The sequence below is a fragment of the Coptis chinensis genome, chromosome 9, assembly GCF_015680905.1.
Source record: "Coptis chinensis isolate HL-2020 chromosome 9, ASM1568090v1, whole genome shotgun sequence".
Lineage (NCBI taxonomy): Eukaryota > Viridiplantae > Streptophyta > Magnoliopsida > Ranunculales > Ranunculaceae > Coptis > Coptis chinensis.
The window spans coordinates 35785260-35811901 of NC_141464.1; the positions used below are offsets into that span (position 1 = coordinate 35785260).

Below are 26642 nucleotides of genomic sequence, written 5' to 3' on the forward strand. Positions count from 1 at the left end.
GTCGAAAAGCGCATTACTTCGCCATAAAACCCAACTTTAGAGGTTAAAAGTTTTCTTCTATAGTTGAGGTGAGACTCTTATACATCTTTCTTTCTCTCGCTTGCTTGCCCGCTCTACACACCCGCACTCACACACTTTCATGGTAATCTGAATTTCGATCAATTGATTGCTTATGCTTTTTCAGAAACATTCAGTTTTACTAGTAAGGAAAATGTAAGTACACAGAAATAGAATATGAGCTCAGAAACAAGTGTACTCTAGAGGGCTAACAGAACCACTTAGGATCTCATTTTGAAAGAAGTGTGAATTTCTCAAGGTGCAAGACCTTGAGTAGCACGCGGATGGAGCATTGGCATTGTAATATTGATATTTTATATCAATGGACCAAGCTGGTTCTTAATACTTATTACTTCAAATAACAGATTAATGAAGCATTCAATTGTGTCGAACATTTGCTCAGAAGCTATCTGTTTTTGTGCTTTAGAATTTGGATATGCAAGACTTTTTCCTGTTGTAGGGAAGAAACTAAAAAGAGAAATTGGAATCACTATGGTTGTTTCTTAAATAATGCTTATTTAGTTTGATTGATGACCTTCCTTGGTTGGTGCTTAAACGCATAAAACATCTAAAGCTAAGATTAATTGTAAGTCCATCATATTTATGTTGTGTTGTTACTATTACCAATTTGTGATCCATACTAATACTACAAGTACAAGTGTATTGAGCGAAGTACTTTTTCTGTAGGAAAGTGAGCTGCTTTGGACTTTTCATTAGGTTCATGCCCTCCCAACGTAGAGTTTGCATGGGACACTTGGTCAACTTCAGGTGACCCGGTTTGGTTATTGATTATACTTGAACCTTTTGTCCTTTTGGTACTTACAAAAGAACAATTGGTTTTATTCATGATGAACTAAATGCATTGAACAGAATATTTGATTAGAGACCATTACTCTAGCTAGACCTCATACATGGAAATAACAATAGTAAAATTCGAAAATCAAATCTGAATATGGTGATCAATTAATTGATGTTGTATTCTTTCCATCTTTAGATTTATAGTAAGTGCAATCAAAAGCATGAAAAAACATATTTATATACAAAAATGATAACATATATAATAATTAATTTACCTATTTATATTGAATATATCTGAAATATTGGGTATCAATTAGCATTTGATATATTGAAATCCATTAAAGGTGACGTGTGTGTGTGTATATATATATATATATATATATATTCTAAGGATCCAAATTAGTATGCGTAAAAAAGTTATTGATATAATGACTAATTAAGTATTGCCTCTGTAATTCAAGATCGAGGTAATACAATTTTTTTTTCCTTCTCATCTTCTTTCTATAATTTTTAGTTGTTTTTTATATCTGTTTTAGGATAGAATGTGGGGTTTGAATTTAGGTCAAACCATTGAAGTTAGCATTTAATCTCTAAATTGTCTCAATTTGTTACATTCATGCTATTTTTTTTTTTTTTTGGGTCCTTGAGATAAATTTGATCGGCAAAGCCATTGGTTACACTATTAAATTCTAAATAACTGTTCCATATGGATAATGGCAGCTCATGTTTGCCCTTAAATCCAACATAGTATGTTTTATTTGCTTTTTCTTTTTTGTTCTTTTGAAGATAGCAATAATAGATAGGAAAAGGTCGAGTCGAGGGAACTCATGATACGGTCTTTGTTATTGTTTACATTGGGAAGTTATGAAGTCTTGATCATGGTTAATAGTTAATGGCATCAACCTTCGTAGACATCCTTCATTAATTATTTTCACCATTCAACTCATTTTTCAGCCATGATTGAGGGAATCAAGTCACTTGATGAACTTGGCTATTATATAATGTCCAGCCACAATTCGCTATTATTCAAATTTACTAAGTTTTGGTCCTGAAACTACTCTTTACATTCAAGGTAGGCTTACCACAGCACAAGTTGACACCCTACCCAAAAATCAAAAGTCAATAAGATGAAAATAAGATGTGTTGTACGCCATACAAGTTATGCGGATTAGCCAAGGTATATATTTACTCCACCTTTATATTATTGGTATGTTATTTTTTACTCCACTAAGCAAAATAATGCATATATCATGTCTAAATACTCTGTTGTAGGTCTACATAGATTTAGATACCCAATGTTATCGACTATAAAAGCAGTCCCATCTTATCTTTCATTTTTATCATATTGCCTCTACCATGTCATGCGTTACAATATTTGTCATTCTTAATTATATAGTTTGGGAGATATCAAACTACAAATAGAAAAGCAATATTCACGTACTTTTTCCCTCCTCTCATTCAGTTTCTATTTTAACAATTTCTTTGTCTTTGTTTAGAGAACACTTATCCAACTGAGATTCAATTGGATGTGCAACTTCATCTGATGTGTAAACTTTTCCATTTGTTTTGGTATCATGGAAGGCGTTTAATGCTCTTGAAATCATTAACGCATGTCCTTTTACTAAGATCAACAGATGGGTAGAATGGCTGAACTTTAGTCTTCAAAATCAAGTATCATGCTATTAATATCATTGCTAAATATCTAAGTTTTTTATGTCCATAGCGTACTACCCCTAGATAGGTATCAGAAATCTGAACAAATGTTGAGAATAAGAGCGTGTCTGAACTTTATTTTTTGATTTTCAGCAAACCAATTCTACGGTTAGATATCTGAGTGCTTTATATGCAGTGCTATCTTTTAGTTAAGAACATAATTTATCTAAGAAAAGAGCATATCCACCTCTTTAAACCAAGGTGGTTTTGGTGTCTGCAGTAAGGTAATAATAGATGTTTAGTTGCTCCGTCCATTATGTTTCATCGCTACTCATAGATTATAAATAGCATGGAATTCATCTTCGCCACACCTAATGGTTTCCACAGTGACCGACTTATGCATACTTTTATATATATGGCAATAACTTGCCTAATTGACACAACCTTCATGATACCCTTTCTTTTCGATTAGTGCTCTTTTCAAGTAAATAATTCAGGTATATTATGGCATTTTCTTATCTGTTAGTTTGATGCAATTTTTACAATTTCTTCTTTGTTTTCTTTTATAGGGTCATTTTTTCTATTAAATCTTGGTTGCTTACTTATGGACATAGTACTTTTAGCTTAAAATGTATGTTTCATATATGCTTAATTGTGTTTCTTTCATGAAACCGAGGTGTGCCTCTTGCTCTTTGCTACACTTTGAGTTCTACCATGGATTATGGAAATTTTGTATTGGCACTCTAAATAAATGCACAATGCTTATTCAGATTGCCTAACACGTACATTTTGTGGGATAGATGGACTATCATTCAAGTGTTTGGAGATTGAGTGCCTCAACTGAAACTAGAAGATCTAACTCAGTGCAACCAAATGTATGAGCAGACCTCCATGCCGTTCTTGGAGAACATGGAATCGTTCCGCAGGTCTTAGGTTTTCATATGTCATGTAACTCACATGAAGCATTCTAAATATAGAAAAAATTAGCTGCTCCTGTGTTAGCCATTTATGCTTAGCATTTGCATAATTTAATCAACAGCAACACCTTCTTTTATTAAGTCTTTTTATCAATATTTTTTAATATCTTACAGGTACAATTTGAAATGGCAATGTATGATTACCAAGACCCTTCTAAACTTTGCTCAGGAAAAGACCACTAGAAAGTAAGGGTTCGTATTACAAGGATAATGTGGAAGCAATTAACTTGAAGAAAAAGAATGAGATCATTAGCAAAGACTTTTGATTGCTAGATACTAAGGTAATGGAAATGATTTATAGTATTTGTTTTTCAAAAATTAAAAATCGTATTAAACTATGCCTAACTAACAATTGTAATATTTCTGTTAGTGCACGTTTTATAGCTTTTAAGTTCCTTCTGCTATGACATTGTAAACGACAGTTTGAGGTTGGTTATTTTGTAGTTAGATTTGTAGATTTTGTCAAACAAAATGCTTAGAGGGAGATGAGAAGAGGAAACATTGTTGGAATGTGAAATAATTGGTTCTGACAAGTCTACTTTAGGTGAGTTTGGGTTTGGTGGAAATGCTTTATTTTATGAATATAGGATAGGGAATTAGTACTGAGCAATGCTTTATGAATTGGTTTTCTTTTATATTTCCACCCTCTTCTAGGATCATTACAATTAAAAGTGTGTGGTATCCTCACATTCACTTCCTCTTTACTATATTGGTTATGTTGGAGGATACTTGATTTAACTTTATAACTGTGTATGCACTTTTAACTTAAACAAAAGGCAAGTAGGTTTAGTGGCAAAACAAAAATGGTTATTTAATGGTTAAAAAAGCAAGACATGGAAGAGAACTTTTAAATAAAATTCCTGAAAAATCTGTTTGTTTCTTGAAAGGGGAATAAACTGTGGAATCAAGTGCTAGAAAGAGGATGGTAGTTTCCCACACAATCCTTATTCTTACTTGCAATTGCAACTTCTTCTTTTTTAGAGATTTTGCTTTGCAGTTTATTTTCGCACCTGCTCCATGTTCTTTTGGAATAAAATCTTGAGTTCAAAAGTGAGAACTGATTGAAGTGATTTTCCCACATTTTGTTGTTATCCTTGGCAATTTACTCTAGCTAGAGAATGCAGATGGATACACCTTCAAGGAAGAACAACTGAATTTAGTTGAGATGGAGGAGTGCTCCAGGTTGGTGTGAGGCCAGTTTTAAGAGACAAACAATGCAAGGGACAACTGCCTTGCGCCCTTGCAGGAATTCATATGGCTTAAGGCAGCAAGAACTATGCAAAAGTTATGTTGACTTCAGTATGCAGAAGCCAGGGTATCGGCAAATGCAACAACGACATAGTTCTCCAAAATGACTCCTTGGACTGTAGATAATTCAGGGAGTGGAGTAGATTGTTGTTACCACCCTCCCTAACAATTTTTATGCGTCCTTTTTGATATTAATATAATTATAGTATACCCAAAGAACAAAAGGAAAATATATATATATATTGGGATATATATATATATATATATATATATATATATATATATATATATATATATATTAGGTTAATTGGCTTAGAATATTTATCTTACTATTGCGTTATAGAAAAAAAACTTTGGGAAACATACCTTTTGAATTTCTACATAAAGACCACATAAAGACCACGTAAAAGCAAAACAATCGAGGATTGACTTCCTTATCTATTGTATATTTTAATTTGTTGGATGAACTTATCTAATGCTTCAAAACCATTTAAGTGCTATCCTTTCCTCTCTTTTTAAAACATAGATGTAAATTATATAAAGATATTTCAAGTACAATCCGTGCCGAAGTGAATTTCGAGATCTGTCTTTTTTGTGGGTAACAAGCCTGATAGGCATTGCTATTAGTGATCTTTCTATGATTTTCATTGCCTCTCTTCCGTGTGGTGCTCAAGTAGTAGTTATGGGGCATGGGGATGTAGCTTTGCTTTTTGCACTATTTATGTTGTTCTTGCTATATAATTTTAATTGATTTAGGCATGTTATTTTAAGTGTTAATGCAAATTATAATAAAATGACACAATAACTTTATGAAATCCGTGTCGAAGACACGGGCATTAGGAGTTTTAATTATGAGATTAAACAGAAAAAAAAACCTTCGCCTCTTACCTCTTCTTCTTCCTCACATCGTGTTGTTATACTTTCATTCGCTCTAGCATTTTTCTTTCCAAAATCCTTTGGTCTCCCATCTTTCCTCCTCTCTCTCCAAGAGATGGAAAACATATCTTCTGATCAGTACTTTTTTGATCTATTATATATATTGTGTGCTTATTTTTTTTATTATGATTTTTTTTTTTTTTTTTTTTTTTTTTGCCAAATGGACGTTTTGAGACACAAACCAAGATCTATCTTAGCATATCAAATTATCATCCTGAGCATTGGCAGCCATCATGGAGCGGTAAGCTTCATACAATGTGCATTTAATTGTTTTCCATCATTTTATAAAGATTAAATTGGAGAGACTGTTAATAGTTGACTCTCTTGCCATTAAGTTTTAAGTTTTAGGTTCTTCCTTTTAGATGTGAAGTTTTACGAACATGGTGTAATTGATAATTTTCTGTTTGTCTTTTCTGTTATCGTTCTGTGTATGCTATTGTTCTCACTTTTTCATTTTTCCTTATTTGCATCGACGACACTTAAAATCAGAAGAACCACATGTAAGAAACTTCTAGGAACAAGTTCTAGGAACAATTGTATTCGATATCACCAATGTGTCACATAGTTTTACAGAGGCAACTGGTCGTATATGTTTATTAGCTTTGTATTAGCTTCTGAGTTTGTTGCTACTTGCTACAGGTTTAGAACTCTTTATCCCAATCTAATATACATTTTCCTATTTTGAATGTACAATCACCAGGGTACAACGGTATGCAACATAAATGCATTGGCCAAGGATGCTAGAGCAGATTTGCACATAGATGGCTGAGGATCCTGATGTGTGTTGGTATTCAATCCTTAATCTATTTTTCTGGATATAGATTTGTCTTTAACTTAATCCACCGGTTAAGTATTTCATGGTATTGAGATGGAAGAGTGGGAATGCCAACTTTTATTTATGAATGCATAGGAATTAGAATTTCATTCTGACCTTAGGATATTCATCTAATCTAAACCATTGCAATTTATTTGTTAAAAGGTTTCAATGGTATTCTTTAAGGTGATGTAGTACTGATAACATACCCAAAAAAAGCAGAATGAACTCAAATTACTATAAATTTCTGAGAGGGGTGGGATTCAAATCTTTGTTGTTTAAATCTCTATAAATTGAGGGTCAAGACTTAAGACACCTGGATAGACACCTCGACCATTTAGAATTAAAAATGTCAGCTATTAAAATGCCCGCCGAATTTCCCACCAATTTAACCAGTCTAAACTCTTCGTTTTCCATCTCCCACTTTCTGCCCCTCCATCTACCCCCGCTCAAGTGGATTTCGGTTTTGCCAAGGAAGCTAAACAATTTCTATAATTTGAGCGTGGTTGTTTCACTCATCTCCTTACTTTGCTCATTGACATTGCCAGCAGTGGACTTCACACTGTGCAGTAACTTTGGTTGTCTCTCTTTGAAACTCTCAGTGTTGTTCGTCAACCCTGTGGTTATCTGAGGCATGCCTTATAATGCATATTTCTCACAAAAAAATACGTAGTAAAATGGATTACAAAGCAATAGGCAGGCTTGGTTAATTGTTTGTGCAGGATTATATTCCATAAAAGCGTGTATACTCTTTTTTTTTTTTCATGTAATTTAAAACTCATTTCAAGTCTACAATGGTGTATTTGGATATCACAAGTTGTTTCAATAGCTAATGATTAGATAGTCTCATCCCTTGGTCATTGCCCTTACATTTTCAATTTTTTTTGTTGAACGGAAAACAGTTTTACTTAAGTCGATATAAAGTAAAGAATATTATTTTTGATAGGTACGTAATGTACTGAGTTATTAGTTGCTTTTGGAGTCTAAATTCAGTGTTTCAGACCTATACATAGTTGGAAATATAAAGCCCAAAAAATACTTCATGTAGTGTAGTTGTAACTATGACCAATGATGGTGGTCTATGACACGGCTGAAATCAACTGAAATCGACATGACCGTCACAAAATGAAGACAAGTAGGTGATGGTGCAATACTAATCTCACCAATTTACGGCAAGTCGCTACAGTGTTCTATCTCAATGATACTATTAGGAACAAATTTTAGATTCCCGGCCATGGAAGAACAATATTTCATTTCCAGTGAATGGGTACCAAGGTACTGTGATTCTTGACGTCTTTGTGAACTTAGAATTTCAGTTTAAGTAGGTAACTTATGCATTTCTTTTATATTGTTTGCATGGATAATTTTCTTTTTGGCTTATTATCTTAGACAATCTATTGGTTTGTATTTCCTTTCTATATGTCTACAAGGTATTGACATTTGATATACATCCTTTAATTATAATGTACTAAAGTACTAAATTGCTGAATGGGCGATCTTCAGGTCCAACTCATTTAAGGAAAATGGTCAAATCTTTGTGTGCAATTAGCGGAATAGTGTATTTTAGTTGGATGCTTTTTTAACCTATTGTGCTCACACAATATTCACTCAAAACTTACTTGCATAAATGAAGGATTTGCCTTTCAATACTACTCTTGCTTGGTTGAATATCCTAATATCGTTCTTTGCCATGTTCATCTTAACAATTACAAAGTTTTTTTATGTTATCTTTTCTGAAATTGTTGAGGTACTCTGTTTGTTGCATTTTTAATTTTTGTTTTTGTTGTAGGTGGATGTTCTATTAATATTGCAAAACATCCTAATTCATGGCTCTCTTCTTTTTGTATGTGATTTAACTTGCAGCCATACTTATATTCAGTGAATAAGCTACTATTGATAAGTTGCTTAGCACTTCAAGACAATTGATAAGAATGTAGCAGTCAGCATGGACATGGAGCTTATATATAGAGATGAAAAGAGCATGAACAAAATGGTTTATGATCATGCAACAACAAGCTTTCTTTAGGTACACCCCGGAAGAGAATACAATTGAAGTGCCAGGTTAGGATGCTAACCAGCACATCACGGTGTCATGGTTATTTATCTCTTTGTAATGAACTCTTAAGCCTGGTATGTGGTTGCCTGATGTTTGCAATCATTCTTTCATTTCAACTTCATGCTACCAAGAGGAAAAATAGATAATTTGAGGCCGATATGAAAGGTACAAAATAGGGTTTAGACTGTGAAACAACTACTAAAGTGTCTATGTTATGTACACCAATAATTTACACGTATACATGCCTGTACTTATCCAATTGTTTATGCCAAGAGTAGATTTTAATTACTTTATCTCTTCATTCCTTTTATTTGATCTCATTATTTTGCGTGTGTGCATATTTATGTATTTGAAGCCTTAAATATAAATAGCGTTTTCCTAAGGCATATTTCTCTTTTGGTTTTGCATGTAATCTGAGAAGGGTGGTGCAAGAATTATCTTCCAAAGGCTCACACAAGCTTCAAATTCAGTTGCTTTGAACTAAAAAATATGTGGGTCATAGAATTTTAAATACCAAGAATTAGAATTAGATCGACCAAAGTTTTTCATATATTTTGTAGCAAAAGTTGATTGTTTGACCTTTCGACAGTATACATTTTTCAAACCGATGCTATAATAATGTTTGTTTAGCAAAGGAATCGAAAGTGGTACACGCTAGAGCTGAGCTTAACGGTATTCAATTTCTAAGGGAACCAGTATGTAAAGAAGTTGGTATGTGGTTGTTTTCTAAAGGAACCATTATGTAAAGACGTTGTTTTGTGGTGGTTCCTTGCAATTTGTGAAATACAAGGATGTTTGAGTTGGATAAAGATTTCCAATTGAATGAGTATGTTACTGTCTTGCCAAAGTTTGACATGCTTTTCATATCCTGATCCACCACTTTTAATGGCAGTTCAAACAACTTTAGTTGCATTGATTGCATTCATGCCCACAAATCCAAATGGTGCCTTGGGCTCACTGGATTACAAGAAAGAAGAAAGGCGTTGTTTGGCAATTAAATCGTGTGGGGCAGCGCCATAATTTGGAACGTCTGAATGCCAAAGACTAATTGATGAGGTATGTTTAAATTCTATACTTGAATCCCCCATAAACATCTTTTATAAGTTGTGACCTGTATGCTTTGAACTTACTAGACTGCTTGCAGATTCACCAATATATGCTGAGAAAAGTGCCCCCAGTTCCTCAACTTGCTGCACAAGAGTCATCTGATGAACACCCAACCAATGTAGAAGGTGAAGTACCTGTTGCTCCTCTGGATGGTGATAACATAGCCTCTCCTGACGAGCAGCCAAACCCTGAAGCTAAAGACAGGATTGATGTTCGAGAGGTCCATGCCAATGCAGGTCCTCTGAGTGTCAATTTTCGTACAATGAATGTATCAAGACGTGTCCCAGCAGCAGAGCATGGTGAACAGCCGTAAAGGCCAAAGGCCAGAGTTTCAAAACAGTCAGATGATCAGCTGTTCACATGGGCTGCGATAAGGCTCACAGTTGCAAGAAGACCCGGCATATAGTTCATTTGTGGTTGAGCAGATCATCAGGCATGTGTCGCACCGCTTGGAATCTCTTGCACTTCATCCAACCAGCCACAGTTCAAAGGTAAGAGCCCTTGACCACCTAATTTATTAAGTTCCTTCACTTCAATGCATTTCTTTTATTTTTCTACTTACATTGTTTCCCCTAAACTTTTCATGATTATTTCCCTAATTCTTTGCTTATATTGTTGCATCAAATAGGAATTTAGGCCACTCTTTGTTACATAAAATGTGTGGATTAGGAATTAATTAAAGAGCTTAATTGTGAAATTAAGGAACCCCTAGGTTAAGTTCTCCAAAGCTTTAATCATGAAAATGAACAAAAGAACCCTTCATTCTCCAAAGCTCACAAAAACCCTTCGTTCTCCAAAGCTCGAAGTTCTCAATGAAGGAAAAAAAAAAGGCGCATGATACAACGGTGGCTTTTGCAGGTCAATTTCTGATTTATCTAGAAGGGCTTCATCAATTGTGGTATTTCTTTTTATTTTCAATTCCCAGACAATTGTTTATATCTTCGTACTTATTTTTCTCAATTGCCATATGATTGAATTGTTTAAATTTCCCTTTTTTTTTCTTCTTTTTTTTAATGACAGGTAGCCCGCATGGTAATTAGCAAATTTCAAGCATTCTATGAAGCTGATGCATTAGATGAAAGAATAGTGAAGTTTCATGAGGTTTTCTTTAACTATAATTTCATGATATTGCACAGTTGTGGAATGCCAAGGAGCTATACTTTTAGAAGAGTTGCACCAAGCTACACCCCCAACCCCCTAGGAATGTGAATTTCAAGACGATCATGGTATGGAAGTTGCACAGTTTGTCCCCCTCGACCCCGTACACATGAACTTGAACTTTGTGTTTATAGGCCTTGGTAAATTGGTGCTTTTCTCCAAAGGAGTAGCTCCTTACTGATTCTCCTTGATCAATCTCTTGCTGTTTTATTTTTGATGGAACCTTTTAAGCAGAACCCTAACAATACAATGTTTTATGTTACGCAACATAAGGCCCTCGAGGTTTGTCTTAGTTACTCGATGGTTTTATTTGCATTCTTATATGCCAGTGTATGTCGAGGTCGTGTTGATACCTTTTTTTTTGTTCCAACTTAGCTTTGAGGTGCTTAATTCACCTGTACAATCGAATGGGTATAATGAAGAGGGAATGAAGTTAGTGAGGGAGGCAAACAAGATTTGGGTGAGTATTATGTTGCAATATAATTCAATTCTTTCACAATTTGAGCACCAAGTACTTCTTGCTTCTGATATCTTCTTGGTTTGTTAGCAACTATATTCCTATTTTGCATAGTTGTATAATTTGGTATAACTTCCCCGTCTCCACTTGCATCAACTTAAAAAACAGCTCGGTTTCCTGACTCGCGGCTGGGATTCGTTCTCGGGGGTTATAAATCGAGGGCCACCGTTTTGCCATGTGGCCTACTAATAATTAAAAGTCTTAATTGTGAGAACCCTTTGTAGTGCAAACCCCTTGGTTCTCACTCTCGCCATTAAGACCTCCTTGCTTGCAATTAATTAGACACGGCTAGAAATTGAACCGAATAGTCATTCTCTCTGTTTGCCTTCTCCAGTTCTCCAAAGTCCAAACTACTTTCGATCTCTCTCAAGCTATGATTCTATTAGAAAGATCAATGTGTTGTTTTCTTCACCCAAAGCCAATGCATGCCATATACAAGGTAAAGTTTCTATCAGCGTTTCTTCTTTTGCTTTGATTGTTCTTTTCTCCCAAGTTTCAAATGGTTTATGTTTTGATTCAATTAAACTATTGGCCTTTTATTGGCTGAAATTTGGGTCTCACAAAACTACGAAAGAAACTATTTAGTTCAAAGTGTGCGTGTTCTTGTCGATTTATTTGGTTTTGTAACTCAACTTTTGAGGTTTTTTGGGTTCTTGCCGGTTTTCATTGTGATTGATATTGGCTTCATAGTTTTCATTTCTTCTAATGGAGTACTTCTCTTTAATCTTCTTATTTTTTCCAATTGTGTATTTCTTATGGCTAAGTTAATTTTTCTTTGAAAATCAGATTGTCGGAATGGTATTTCTCTATATCAATGTTTGCATATGTAGTTCGATATTTGCGTTGTAATATCTTTTATTTGTTTGGATCAATACATTATAAATCATGTGATAATATACTTCAGTGGATTGGAGCAATCTGCACAGAAGTTTGCAAGCCGATTTGGTTCGTTCTATGCTTATTGTATAGTTTCTACTTATTACCAATATCTCCGATGAATGCAAACCGCTATTCTTTGCCTGGAGCTTTTTGTTATGAAGATAGGTGTGCTAAATCAATTTGCATTGCCAAAACTAAACACGTGGTAAATTTGCATTGAACAGAGGAACGCCAATTGAACAGAGGAAGTTTGCACACAAAATATAGCAGACGAAGGAGTTTCATGTAAAAACAGGTACAACTAACTACTATAGTTTATTGGATAACTAATTCATGTGCCTAGCTTCTTTATAGGTTGTGGTTGAGATTTCATCCCACCAATGGTTGGGATGCTCTCTCATTCCCCAAACAACTCAAAGGGTGTTTTAGTTCCCACTCTATCATCTTAAAGGGTATGAATGGTGTTTGTAATTATAAGGACTGTCACATTGTTCACTTTTTAGCCATTTTCATCGATCATTTGAACTGGAAATCTTTTGTACATATAGTGAAACATATGGTAGCTAACCATGTGAGGCATTATTTTCAACATGAAGCAACAGACATTGCCTAATTTAAACCCGTTGTATTACTAAAGTAATTAGATGCATACATATCTGTGCAGGTTCATAAGCACATCAGTGCTTTCTATAGTGTTCCCAAACCTCCTACATCAGTGCTTTCTATAGTGTTCCCAAACCTCCTTTAAGAAACCTTTTTTTTTTTGTTAGTCGTTTAACGAGTAAATTTTTTTATTTTAGGATTTGAAGGAACAAGTAGAGTGGAACAAGCTAGAAAAGTCATTAGCAAGCACAAGATGAAAACAATTATGCAGAAGACTTTCTGAGTATCCCAATGTTTGTAAGTCGATCTCTTTCCTCTTGCTATCTCTCTTTTTTAATTAACGCAATTTAAGATCTGAACTGATGACACTATTATTGACATTTTTTCACAAAAAATATTCTCATTTTTTTGTTGATGGTGTTTGAAGCTTATTCATGCTCGACACTCAAAAAAATCTTTTGATGTTGATTTTTTATTTTTTTTCCCTTTTGAATTGCTATTCGTTTTCAAGTTTTTTCCTTCTCTTGATCATGAAATTGTTGCTAATCAATGTGAAAGGATGGAATCATATGGTATTGTTACACAATTTATCTTTGGCTATGTTCTATGGATGTCCTACTTTCTCAAACCCTTCAAACACGGATTCCATCAAGAGGCATCATTGATATGTTTCATCTCTGACTCACGGCTGGGAGTCACATTTCAGTGGGTATAAATCGACGGTCAAAACCTAAGACACGTGTAAAATTAGAAAAAGAATTAATGAGTAAGCATGCCCTTTCTTGATTCCAATCAACCCTTCGAGTTCTTAACTTTCTATCTCTATACGTGTTTACCTTCTTCGACAAAACTCTTTACATTCGCTCAATTCTCAACATAATTAGAAGTTATTCTCTCTTCTCCAATTCACCAAACTTCTACAGATCTCTCTCCCATCTATTACCAATGTCGTTGTCTTCTTCACCAAAGCCAATTGATGCATTTACAAGGTAAAGTTTCTGTCCTCTTTTCTTCTTTTGCTTCGGTTGTTCTTTATTCCCAAATTTTAAATGGTTTATGTTTTGATTCAATTGAACTATTGGCCTTTTATTGGTTGAAATTTGGGTCTCACATAACTGATTCATGCAACCACTGATTCAATTAAAACTGTTTACTTGAAATTGTGCGATCACTGATTCGTTTGTTTTGTATAACTCAACTTGCGGTTGCACGGTTTTCGTTGGATGGGCTATTGCTTCATAGTTTCCATCTCTTCTAATTGAGTGTTTTTTAAGTTAGTATTTCTCTTTAATCTTCTCATTCTTTCCAATTGTGTATTTCTCATGGCTAAGTTGATTTTTCTTCGAAGTAGAATATCGGATTGGTGTTTCTCTATATTTTATATGTATAACTTAGTCGGTCAAGAACTGATTAGACACTTTCGGCCTTCTTGAATTGTCTCGTAAGCTGAAATTGGATGGATGGAATCAAAGTGTAGTACTATATGTATATTATTTATTATTATTATTTTCTTTTGGTAATTTTTTCGATTTTTTTCCCTACTTGACCGCTTTATTTTGTGCTATGGTTATTTGTGGATTTATGAAACTTTGCATCGTCACGCATACTTAAACATTGAAACTTTTGCTAGCTTAAATGCTTGGTGCAATGATGTTGTGTAGAAAAATGCTCTATATGACTTCTTGATTGAGTGTATTTCTTCTTGTTTAGTGGATATAATGCCCTTGCCGGGGCCCCCTTTCCCTCATGAAATAATTTACATTGGTTGGTGAATCATTTCTATTACAAAGAAATTACCAAATGCCTATAGCTCAATCAAGTATCGGGCCTTGCAATTGTGGCTCCTCTTCTTCTCCATATATTGTGAATTTAAACAATTTTTTTTTTTTTTTGTTTCTAATAGCCGCCTCACGATTAGAAAAATAACTATTCGCTACATCGCCTTCTCCAAACTGTTTCTTCCACTGTATATTATTTCTAATGTCTCAAAGATCCAAGTTGTTGTCTTCTTCACTTAAGCCTACACCATGATAATTCTTCATAAATAGTGCCGCCTGGTAAGCAATCTCCTCTATCTTATCTTATATTTGTTTTTTATTATCTCAGATCGATTAAACTACGTTACCTTACTCCAACTGAGAAGTTTTCGCGAAAAAAAAGATTTGTACACTCTTTCTTTAGTTTGTAGGAAATTGATTAACCACCTTCTAAACTATGAACTATGGTAAACTCATTGATTTATTCTATTTGTAGCTATCGTTTCTCTCTACAAATTTTAGAAGAATTTATTTATACCAATACCATAAATTACTATTTCATAAAAAATTAAATTTGAAGCAATTGGTGTCGCAGCACACATACGTAGTAATAATATACCTACAGTTGATTCTTTGGTCACAAAATCGTAACAATGAATATGAGTTTGTTGATCATGTCGCTTCCTTCAGTGTACTTCTCCATTTATAGTCACGCCTGCAACATTTGATAAGAGATGTTAAGGCTTTGTGGTTGGAAGTTTTATCTTTCTTTCTTTTATTATTATTATTATTTTTATAATTAAATTTTATTTGACAATGAACACAATTCCGATCCTTCTCACTATAGATTGGTAATCTGTGGCTATCTCTCAGAACGTACTCTAAGCTTTTATATATGTTTATTATATTTTTCGCCTATTTAGAATCCTGGGACACAATTCCTTCTCACTATAGATTGGTAATCTGTGGCTATCTCTCAGAACGTACTCAATTTGATGTTAGAACTTAGTATTTGATGATATGGAAATCTTCTACAATGTCAATACGAATGGTTATTGTTTATATAACAATCAATTACAAGATTTAATCTGAAACATGTATGAAACTAACATAGGGTACTAACAATTGATTATACTCTTCCAATGTGGAAAAATTATATGCATCTTATTAAGGTTTCTGTTGTCATTGACAGGTTTATGCTTATGTGCTACAACTCTGTAGTAGAATCGGAGGGATTTTTTTTTTGGTGGTGTTGGTTTGATTACTTATCTTGATGGTTGTCCTTAAGAGCATATCAAAACGTGATATTTGTTGTTTGAAGAGATGCCAGAGAAAGGTAAGTGCGTTCGTATATGTATACCCAATATTTTTTCTTTTTATTCTTCAATATTAACCATGTGTAATATGTGTTTGTGGTTCAAAAGAATCCATTGACTTCAAGGAGAAGTTCCACTACTTTCACCGCAATGTGTGGTGTTTGTGTGGCAATGTTATAGGCCTAATTTCATTTTTTTTTTCCTGATTAATGCGGGTTCTGATGGCAGTGATGATCGAAGGTTTGATTTTGATGTACATGCCAGTCCTCAAATGGTAGGTAAGCTTGAGTGCATACATGCATTGTGTCAGGTATTGTTAGAATTTGAAATCTTGGGTATTGACTGATACAGATGGTGTATCATTAGATCATTTTATGTCATAATGATATCAAATTTCTTTTGATACTTAATTCATCAAATTATTTTTTACGTTTGCTAATTTGTGTATTGTGTGAACATGATATGTTACGTGTAAGCGTTAGTGGGGTGTTAAAAGTAAAAATTGTAGCAGTTTCTTTTGGCCTTAAATGTTAGAATGAAAAAGGTTTGATTTATTAGGGTATGCTCAACAAAGATTAGAGAGTCCCATGGCCTAATAATTTTCATCTGGGAGATTGAGCTTTATTTGGACCAACAAAGGGTTGGAACGGATTGCCCACTGTTTTAACTTTAGGGAGTTGAGACTATGGTATAACTGGAAATAGTTTACGTCCTTTGTTATTTGCTATTGTATCACCCACTAATCCTATGAAAGCTTGGTGTGTTTCTCTAATGTTACTCCCCCATTGAGTTTCCAATGTCTCAAATTTATAACCATTCATGTTTACTGGCTCCATGTATTGAAAGCATGCAATCGTGTATAAAGTTTGGTTGTTGTTATTGGTGGTCGAGAGGGCTTTGGTCGTTACTGGTGGTTCGTTTTGTAGTGTATGTTGACGGTTCCAGATTTAGCTTCCAATGAAGAGCAAGTAAGTCAAAAGGATTTGAGTTTTTGTTTTTTCCGTTTAAATTGCAAATGTCGGTGTCTGGGAAGAAAGATGAATGTTCTTATTGTTTTTCTTTACAAGTAGTTGTTGGTAGCATTATGTGTTCATCGAACTAGAATGTCTAGATTAGAATACTCTATGCAGCTTTTTGGGTAAGCTACTGTTAGAATATTTAGATTTCAAACCAAAAGAAATTTTTATGTATAGCAACCAGTATGTCTAGCTATTAATTTCTCCTTTTTTTTTATAAAAAAAACTGTTTGATTAAAAAAAAAGAAAAAGAAAAAGAAAAGAGTGGGTCTATTATAAGTGATGGTCAGTTGCTTTCTCCTTTATAAGGTTATACTTAGGTTTGCATTCTTAATCGTAGTTTAGGAAGCGACAAGCTGTTCAATGTCTTGGTTTCAAACTTATTATATTATATTTTTTTTACGTGTTGATTTTTTCAGTTTTTTTTTCGGAGCAAGGATTACTATATGGAGAAACATTCAATATTGTACCCATTTCTATATTGAACGGTTTGTTTCTCCCACCTTAGGTTTTCTACTAGCTGTACTTTAGTTCTCAAGCAGCCTTTTAGAGGAATGGATGTGCCTAAGTAACTAAAAAATATATTGTAGTGAGACCGCTGAATTTGGAAGTCTTAATTTAGGTAATTGAGACAAGAAAATTGTGTAAGGACAAGGGCTTAAGCAATCACCCAACTTTTATTTTCGTTCTGCTACACATTTTAATTTGTAATGGTTTCAAAATGAAAATTCATGTATTTTCTTTTTGCTCATGTGATGTGAGTAAAGAGTTCATGTTGACAGGTACCCGAATTGCGAAGCAGCCTTGGATTTTCCCTGATAGATCAATTTGATCTAAAATTGCTGGAAAAGGTGTTGAGTCTCCTGTATATTCCAGATAAGGGTGCAAACTCTGGAACTGCTTGACCACTCCATGCACTTTACGCAGGCCTCTTGGTTTTCCAAAGTCTTCGTGTTGTGCACTGATGATCATCTTCACCATAGGGAATTTATCATTTGCCCCAGGTCTACTGTCAATTCATTTGTTAAGTCATTTACTTGGTATGACATATTGTGAGAGGTGTAGTTGTGTATGAAATAGGTTGATATCCATTAAGTATTTTTCTGAAAACCGGAGTTGATATTTGGTCGATTCATGTATACGAAATAAATTTTTGTGGGATTAATTTGCCACAATTTTTTTGTCCAAGCAGAGCTATACAAAATGCGTTGCACGACGTAGATGTGTTTCTAAAACAATATGGATGAATATGACTAGAAAGATATCGAAGTCTACTATTTTACTTTTTCAGTTAAACCAATTATGAATGTATGCTTCCAAGAAACTTTTAGGGAAGTCAATTTAATAATGAGTCCAATTAGCATTGATGGATCTGCAAAATAGCGGCAATAGACTATGTTGCTTACTTACTTACTTACACATGACCTTTTAATAAGGTACTTCCAACTTCCTTAGAATTAGTTGAATTAAAGGTAGAATTTGGCAATTTTTAAGGTTATTGAAGCTGCAGAAATATTTCTGTTTGTGTTAAACTTATTGATTTACTGACAGGTGGTAATATTCTATGATGGCCTCATCAGCTCAGCATTGCACAATGGTCCTTAAGTAGATGGTTATGGTCCTTAAGTAGATGGTTATGGTGTTGCCTTCTAATTTAGGATTTTGGATAGACAATAGGCATTGATGGGAAGGAGAATACTAAGCATGGTCATTGATTTTATCACTATTTTGTCAAATGCATTAGTTGTATAAGTTGTATGGAGTTGGTGTACATTCACAAAATTTATTTTTTATATCTATTCGTTCCAAATCTTAATATTGTATTAGTAAACTGGAAACATTACTACTTGTAGAACCGATGAATCCTAAAGATTGTTGTGCCTATAATTCACAATCAAAACAAGAATCTTCGAAGGCATTTCGTGTTTCACGTGTGATTTGAAAGCTAAGGATTGATTACAATTATTTAATAAAACGTTGGACAACCTTCAGAACCTCCAATCAATCTCGAGTTGCCTCCCTTGATAGCCAACGAAGCATGAAGCCCAATCAACCTTCAGAACCTAACTATTTAGAATTTTAATTGTGTGCATTTCTCATAGTCTACATAGTTATTCGGCATGGACACTCTTATTTTCATCGAGCTGCCTACTTATCAATTTTTATTTTTCGATTCTATAGGAGAATTTTCTATTCTTGGACACTTATATTTTCATCGAGCTGCCCACTTATTAATTTTTTTTCCCGTCACAATAAATAATAAATGCATGTGGAATTTTAAATCACATTATTTGTGATATTTCTTTATGGAATCCGTGCCAAAGGCACGGGCATATATAATAATAATATAGATCTATCAACTTAACAAAATAGGACGGTTTCTTGACTCGCGGCTGGGATTCGTTTTGAGGGGTATAAATCGACGATCGAGACGAGTGCCATGATTATATTAGAAATTAATTAGATTATTAATTGTGAAAAAAAAAAAAAAAAAAAAAAAAAAAAAAACCTTCGTTTCTTTGTGACTCTTTAATTGTGAACTTTCGCTCTCTTTCCCACAACCATTCTCTTTCATAGTGAGTGTGTGCAAGATTATAAATTAGCAACGATTATAGAATTGAAAAGTTCCCGTATTAATTAGGCATAATTATATCTAAACAGTTATCAAGTTTCAAAACCTTTCATCTCCCCACTCCTAGCCACTCTTCCTCTCCTTCAACATCTATCATTCTCGAATCACCATTAGTACGTCTCTCTCTGTAATCCGCTCAGGTATTGTTCTTCTCTCTCAAAGATTATTATCTTATCTCCTGTATTTAATACTGATTTCTTCCATTTTCTTTATTGTTATTGTTTTCAGTTGTGAAGCCCTCCTCTTTCAGGCAGGTACTTTCTCTTTCTCTCCTCTCATGCTCTGCAATTGTCCTTTTACTTTCATTGTTTTATTGGACACTGAACTAAGAATGACAAAAAATTGGAAGTGGCGGAAAATTGGTAGTGTCAATGATACTCAAATGGATTCATTTTATCTATTGGAGGTACTCTTTTGCACGCTCCATTCAAGTAATTAGATTTTGGTAACAGTAGGTGATTTGGTGGAACAAAGTTGTTAGTTGTTGTTAAAATACTTTTTATATGGTCTGTTGATGATTTAACTGATCAAGTTTTTATTGCTCTGTGTTTTATAAAGGACAAAAGAAAAGAATGACTTATTGAACCTCTTCTGGGTAATATCAAAGATTGAGGTATGTGCTAAAGCCATGTTTAAATCTATATCTGATCTTTAAATATCTCAATAAAGGAGCAAGCCATGTTGATGCTTGATGTTGATAAATGACCATTTCGATCATTGTGTAATCCATACTAAATGTGCTTCAAAGATTCTATCCAAAAGAAATGTTTTTGCCGCTTTGGTTGGAATTTGTTTCTATTATTACACAGGATCAACTTTGAATGGCATCTTTTGTGCTCTTAGTTTGAATTCACTTTCTCTTTATCCCTTTGAACAAACCCATTTCTCTCGAGTAAAGCAGTAACGAGTTTCTCTCACCATTAAATTTGGTTCAAAATCGTATCGCATTGCTTATTCCATGCTTTCTCAGGTATCTTAATTAGGCTGAAAATAATTCTCACATTCTGTCTTCACTGCTTGAATCTATATATCAAAACTATTATGTTTTTACTTTGTGAGGCTTTGTAACTGAATTTTAGAAGATTGGTGCTAATTTAGGTGAAGTAATTTAATTACAGTTTGGCGTAGTTGTTTAATACATTGTCTACCCCATATGTTTTCGTTTGCTAGATAATGAAAGAAGACCTGGGCAGGGCTCTGTGAAGCATGTCGATTGCGCACATTGAAGGTACAAAGACATTTTTTGCACTACTTCTCCTTTTTAGATCAGATGCATTGTCTCGACAAGTCCAAAGGTTTTTCCTGATGACAACACTCATCTGCTGATCTGTGTAACCAAGGTTGCATAGGAACTTAGCGTAATCTTTGAATCCAATATCATAGATGAGCCAAGGGTTCATAGCTTATATGGGGGTTTACATGGCCAGCCCCAAAGTTTAGAGTTGTGGCAAACAATCCAGTCCATGAATCTCTTATTGTTCAGTGTGTGTTATCAGTAGCATATGCGGTGGTCATGATTGCTGAACGAATTGCTGCAGGGCTCCAATCCCTGTAAACGGATTTTAGAAGTGCGGCTACTCCAGCCACATGAGGTTCCGCCATAGATGTACCTAAGTATAGTACATAATCTGTCACCAAAGAATAGATGCCAACTTCCATGCATGGCTTATTTGGGGCTACAGCAGCCAGCACACCCTGTCCTGGAGCTAAGATATCCAGTTTCAGAACACCTGAGCTAATACAGTGAAAGAGTATAGCATCTACCTAAAGTTTGTCAGCTACTTTCGCTTCTTTTTTTGCTAAGGACGCTTCTTATTCCGATTATATCATGTCTTGTACACTGTCCTGTACTTTTTAGGACCAAGCAGTTAGATTCCCACATTGATAGAGTACATCATCTATTTAAACTTTGTTAGCTACTTTCAATTCTTTTTTGCTAAACACACTTTGTGTTCTTTGCAAGTCTTTTTCCTATTATATCGCATCCTTTTAACTGTTATTTTAATAATTATGATGACTATTCATAGATCAGAGTAAACTACAATCAAAGAACTCAAGTACAGCTTCAACGCCAACATACTCCAATCGGTAAGTGCCCTGCTTTATTTGGAAAGACAAGATAACTTCAATACAACATGTTATCTGGATCAGTTTCACAGGTTCTTGGTGGTCTGATGTCTATCCTGTCACTTAATATATCAAACAATTTTGTTATTGGGGGTTTGCTTGAAATTGATGGTTATCCGAATCTTGTTGTACTAAATATAAGTGACAATTGTTTCAATGGTCGCATCAATACAAAAATCTGCAACGCCTCAAATGCGCTTCAGATTCTGGATTTATCTATGAATGAATCATTTCTCTGGAGGGCTCATGGCGGAAGGTTTAACCAATTGCAGTACGACTCTTCGACAGCTGCATGTCGATTCCAATTTGCTTTCTGGCCATCTTCCAGACACACTATATTTGACGTCATCTTTTGGAGCAGCTATCTATTTCTTTCAACAACTTTTCTGGACAGTTGAGCAAGAGACTGAGTAAGCTTTTCAGACTTAAAACTTTAGTTGTTTCAGATGTGTTTGGAAATCTCAGAGAACTAGAGCAGTTCGGTACAAACTCCAATATTTTCTTAGGGCTTTTACCTTCTTCTCTATCGTTTTGTCCAATGCTTCGAGTGCTCGACCTTCGGAACAATTCTCTTACAGGGAACATCAGTCTCACTTTTACAAGACTGCCTAATCTAACTTCACTTGATATTGCGACTAATCATTTCTCGGGCCCCCTTCCTGCTACTCTATCGAGTTGTAGGCAGTTGAAAATCGTAAGCCTTTCTAAGAATAATTTCCATGGGGAGATCCCTAATGATTTTGCAAATCTCGCGTCTCTTTCATTTATCTTTTTGTCAAGCATAGCTTTAAGAATCTGTTTTACTTTGACATCTCAAATAATTCTCTTACAAGAGATCAGCCAAGAAGCTTGACGAACTTGAAGAGCCTTACTTCGCAGAATGGTTGTACAAATGCTACGGCGTCCATTGACATACCTTTCTATGTCAAGCGTAACCAGAGTGCTAACGGTCTGCAATACAACCAGGTGTCAAGCTTCCCTCCGTTGTTATTAAGTAACAATAAGATCACTGGGATTTTATGGCCTGAGATTGGTAGGTTGAAGGGGCACCATGTCTTGGATTTGAACAGGAACAATATCATTGGGACTATTCCAAGTACCATTTCGGACATGGTGAAAAAAAGATAACAATGAAGAAAGAGGGTTGCGATTCCTATTAATACTCATATTGTGTTGAATTTATGAATTGCACACCGGTTCTTCACGAAAGAGACGACATCAAGTAGTAAGTTAGTCCCTCCTTTCTAAAAAATTTAGTTCTTTTTTCTTTTGTATTACCATTTTTAATTAATCTTCCTTTTAAAGTTTAGTGTTTGTGAACGTGATACAAAGATGGAAATGGATATAAACTTTGGATAGCATTTAATCATTTTGACAAGCTTTTCTGTTGAAGGTACTCTCCAATCTAAATATACATTTTTTCATTCATTTCTATTTTATTGTACAATAAATGTCTCCAGCTTGAATTTGTGTAATTTCCGAGTTGCCTACTTCTCAAATTTTTTTTTCTATTACAATACATGCATGTATAATTTTATATTTATCTAAGATGTTTCTTTATGAAATTCGTGCCGAAGGCAATCTTTCTATATTCTATATCTACTTCACAAAACTTATCTAAGACACAGAAGGGAATCTTTTGATTCACATGAAGACGTATGTTTCACTGATTTTTTTCTTCTTGATTTACTACTTTAATTTGATACACCTAATTAGTTATAAGTTTAGAGCCAAGGAACAAAGCTTATTCAATGACCAGCTGTCCAGAGCATTGGTCTTTTACCTAAGATATATTATTTTTTTGTATCACAAATTCAATGAGTTTATATAACAAATGTCCAGGATTGATTGTGGTGCATTTGCCAAGTATTTTTTTTAACAGATCGTTTGTTACAACTATATACCTTTTGTGGTTTATTGTCTTTGTGTATTTTTGCCAACTTAACAACAAAACAGGACTGTTTCCTAACTCGTGGCTGGGATTCGTTTTGGGGGGTATAAATCGAGGGTCCACAATGCGCCACAGTATGAGAGAGGTTAGACACAGAATGAGAAAGGTTAGAAATTAATTAATTAGAGGTCTTAATTGTGAAAAGGGAAAAGAATCGGCAAACCCTTCATTCTCACTCTCAAAGGCTTTAAACTAAAATTAAATGAGAAAAAAAAACGGAAACCTCAAAATCATTCGTTCTCCAAAGTTCTTCCCGTCTCTTTCACTCTACCCTCACACTTCTTGTTCATGTGATTTTGAGAGATCCTTGACAGTCCATCTATTGCCTACAAATATTGTCAAGACAATCCACTATGCTCAAAGGCAAAAATGAAGCAACAATACAACAAGGGATTCCACCTACTTTTAGTCTCTATACAAATAGAGTTACAACATGTGAGTGCAAAGAGTTCGATCCATGAAACACGCTTATTCAATTACAATGTCCATCTTGGAGTGGAGCTGCGTTGCAAAAATCATGGTAATTAGTAAAGATTTCTCTATTTAGCAAGTCTTGAATACTTTGTATTTCTGCATTTAGATAGTAGTTTCTTTTCTCGGGCAAATTTTTAGTAATATAGGATTCCAGTAATTAGCAAGCCTTAATCTCCTAGAATTTAGAGTGGTATAAAAATTAGTGTCCGTGGACGAAAAGGAAACTACGTCAAGTACAAGGCTCTTTTGATTCTCTATCCTATAACTAATGCTGGGGGTTTGCCCGAGATATAGTTGTTACTAATTAGATTTCTCTGTTTCATCAGTGATTTTTTGATTGGTTGGCAGCCAAGATTGAGGTATCTATCTCCATCAGAGAGATGGAGGATGGTTGCTTTGAACTCCCAAAACATGTTTGGGAGATGATGATTTTGTGTAGACTATGTCTGAGAGATTATATCCGTTTCGCTGCAGTTTGTCATGCATGGAAGTCCATTGCAATAGAGAACATACACTACCTTCATGGACTCGCGATGAAACCACACAAACTGGAATGTTCTTAAGTCTCTCAGAAGGTACAATCTATAATCTTAAGCTGCCAAAGTTAGCAAGTCGGAGTTTCTATTGTGGATTAGCCCAAGGCTATTTGGTAATGGCAACTCACGATGGTAAATATTGATTTTATTAATGTAGTAAAGGTATAAACAGTTGGATCCTTCTATGAGTGGAACTGTGGAAGAGGTGAGGAACCTGTTTTTCGTGACAAAGAAGGTGAGAAACATTCTGTTTAGTATTTATTTTTACGATTAGAATGGTTGTAAGTTGTAGCACATGCATCTGATAAATTATTGCTCCAGGAAAACGCATATTGAAAGAGGTCTTAAAGTTACAAAAAGGGAAGCAAAGCCCAAGGTATTTTTAGACACTATGTCTTACTTTCGTATCTTATGTTCAACTGTATGAAGTGATTGCCAGTTTTGTTCATGGGGTTTTTGGTTGTGGGTTTACTTTGCTCCTTTTGATTACTTTCTTCAAGTTGTGCTTTCTATTTTATGATAAACTTCTTATTTCAGTGTCTATAGTATATTAGAGTAGTACTATCTATCGCACAAGTATGCTTATGCCATCTTAATCATGGTCAATTTGCAGCCCTTCATTAAATGCCTCTTGATGGAATACGTGCCAACTTTTCTAAAGGTTGTTGTTTCCACACTTCAGCACGGAGGTCCTTCTTCCGGTTTTGCATTTGGCATTTGGAATTGCAAGATCATCTTTGGCTTTATACTAAAGGTTAGATGACTACTTTTTGTTTAGTTTTCCACGGACCTTTCCAAAATGAATATGTATTATCTCAATTCAGCTGGTAAAAATGCCTTAAAGAATTAGAATGTAGCAGGTCTAAAAAACGATATCACTGCCATGTCAACTAGGAAGAGTTGCAATCTTTAAGGTTACACAATCATATATTATCCCAACCCTTAGACCGATTTTGTAATTCTATACCTTGGTTATTGATTCCAAATATAAATTGAATAATATCGCTGAGCTGAATTAAGGTGTAGTGGTGATTCATGTTGCTTCTTTGTCATTGCCCCACTAAACTGTTTATGTATTTGTATATAATAAGATAGGGTGGTTTTTGGAGAGAGGTGTTAGTGTGAGGTGTAGATAAGCTTTGAGGGGACATGTGTGTAGTGAGGATCTTCTCAAGTTTTACGTGGGCTTAGGCTTGGAATAGAAAAAAAATTCAGCCCATTAAATTAATTTAACATTTAACACATAGGCATTAATTTTGTGAATAAATTATTCTCTTTAAAATGTTATTTTGTTTCTCGATGATCCTTTAAAACGTTATTTATCATTTTTCTCCATGAAACTGTCCAAATTGGCGTTAAACACCCTCCAATTTCTGCCCAACTTAACTTTCTCATGATTCTCACAGTTTAGCTAAAAAAAAAAGTAACGTTCTCTGTCTCTATTCTCTCCATTCACCTTCCATTAAATTTTTGGTTTGTGTTGAAACTTAAAAAGGAAAAAATGGTCCAAAGGGAAAATTAACGAGCTTATTTAATTTTGTCCCTTTCTTCTCCTCTATCCTGTTTTGTTTTATAGTATTCCAAATATTTTCTATTTTTGTTTCTAATTTTATCTTGAATGAATGAACAATGCAGAATTTTCGAGGACAATGTTTGTGGGAGTGGCTTCTACTTGCGCATGGCTTAACTATCAGTTGGGTTGGCAAACTGGCACAGACTGCGAAAGGTAGAGCATAAATCATTGAAAAGGTAAACATGGGTGTGGACTTTGTGACTCTTTCTCATGATTATAGATTTTTTTTAGTTGAATAGTTTGTTTTGATTGGTTAGAATAATGCAACATCTATAGACTTTGGTGAAAGAAACCAATTTGTGCTTTTAACTTCTATTGAAGAGTTGAACAACTTTTTTTGGTGTTTGATATTGGAATTGGGGGTTTAGATAATTTAGAAGTGACTATCTATTATCACAAATTAAATCATCAACTTAAGAGTAAATCTTCCATGTGTGCTATACTTATTACATGTCCT

At 34.4% G+C, this 26642-nt stretch overlaps 3 long non-coding RNA genes and 1 pseudogene across 4 annotated transcripts; all 4 read left to right on the forward strand.

Moving 5' to 3' along the window:
• Positions 1-3603: 3603 nt before the first annotated feature.
• Positions 3604-4882, forward strand: LOC147475753 (uncharacterized). The gene is made up of 3 exons (XR_015209616.1): positions 3604-3766; positions 3930-4029; positions 4597-4882. It is a non-coding gene; the product is annotated as an uncharacterized LOC147475753 (long non-coding RNA).
• A 940-nt stretch (positions 4883-5822) lies between these two features.
• Positions 5823-13144, forward strand: LOC147475754 (ubiquitin-conjugating enzyme E2 32-like; annotated as a pseudogene).
• Positions 13145-19394: 6250 nt separating this feature from the next.
• LOC147475755 (uncharacterized) lies at positions 19395-21465 on the forward strand. 2 transcript variants are annotated; one of them, XR_015208519.1, is made up of 3 exons: positions 19395-19664; positions 19753-20137; positions 20695-21465. It is a non-coding gene; the product is annotated as an uncharacterized LOC147475755 (long non-coding RNA). The 2 variants fall into 2 exon arrangements; XR_015208518.1 differs by lacking the exon at positions 19395-19664 and having other exon boundaries at positions 19741-20137.
• Positions 21466-24117: 2652 nt separating this feature from the next.
• Positions 24118-26366, forward strand: LOC147475756 (uncharacterized). Its single transcript, XR_015209845.1, has 5 exons — positions 24118-24651; positions 24775-24847; positions 24934-24988; positions 25226-25366; positions 26248-26366. It is a non-coding gene; the product is annotated as an uncharacterized LOC147475756 (long non-coding RNA).
• The last annotated feature ends 276 nt before the right edge of the window (positions 26367-26642 follow it).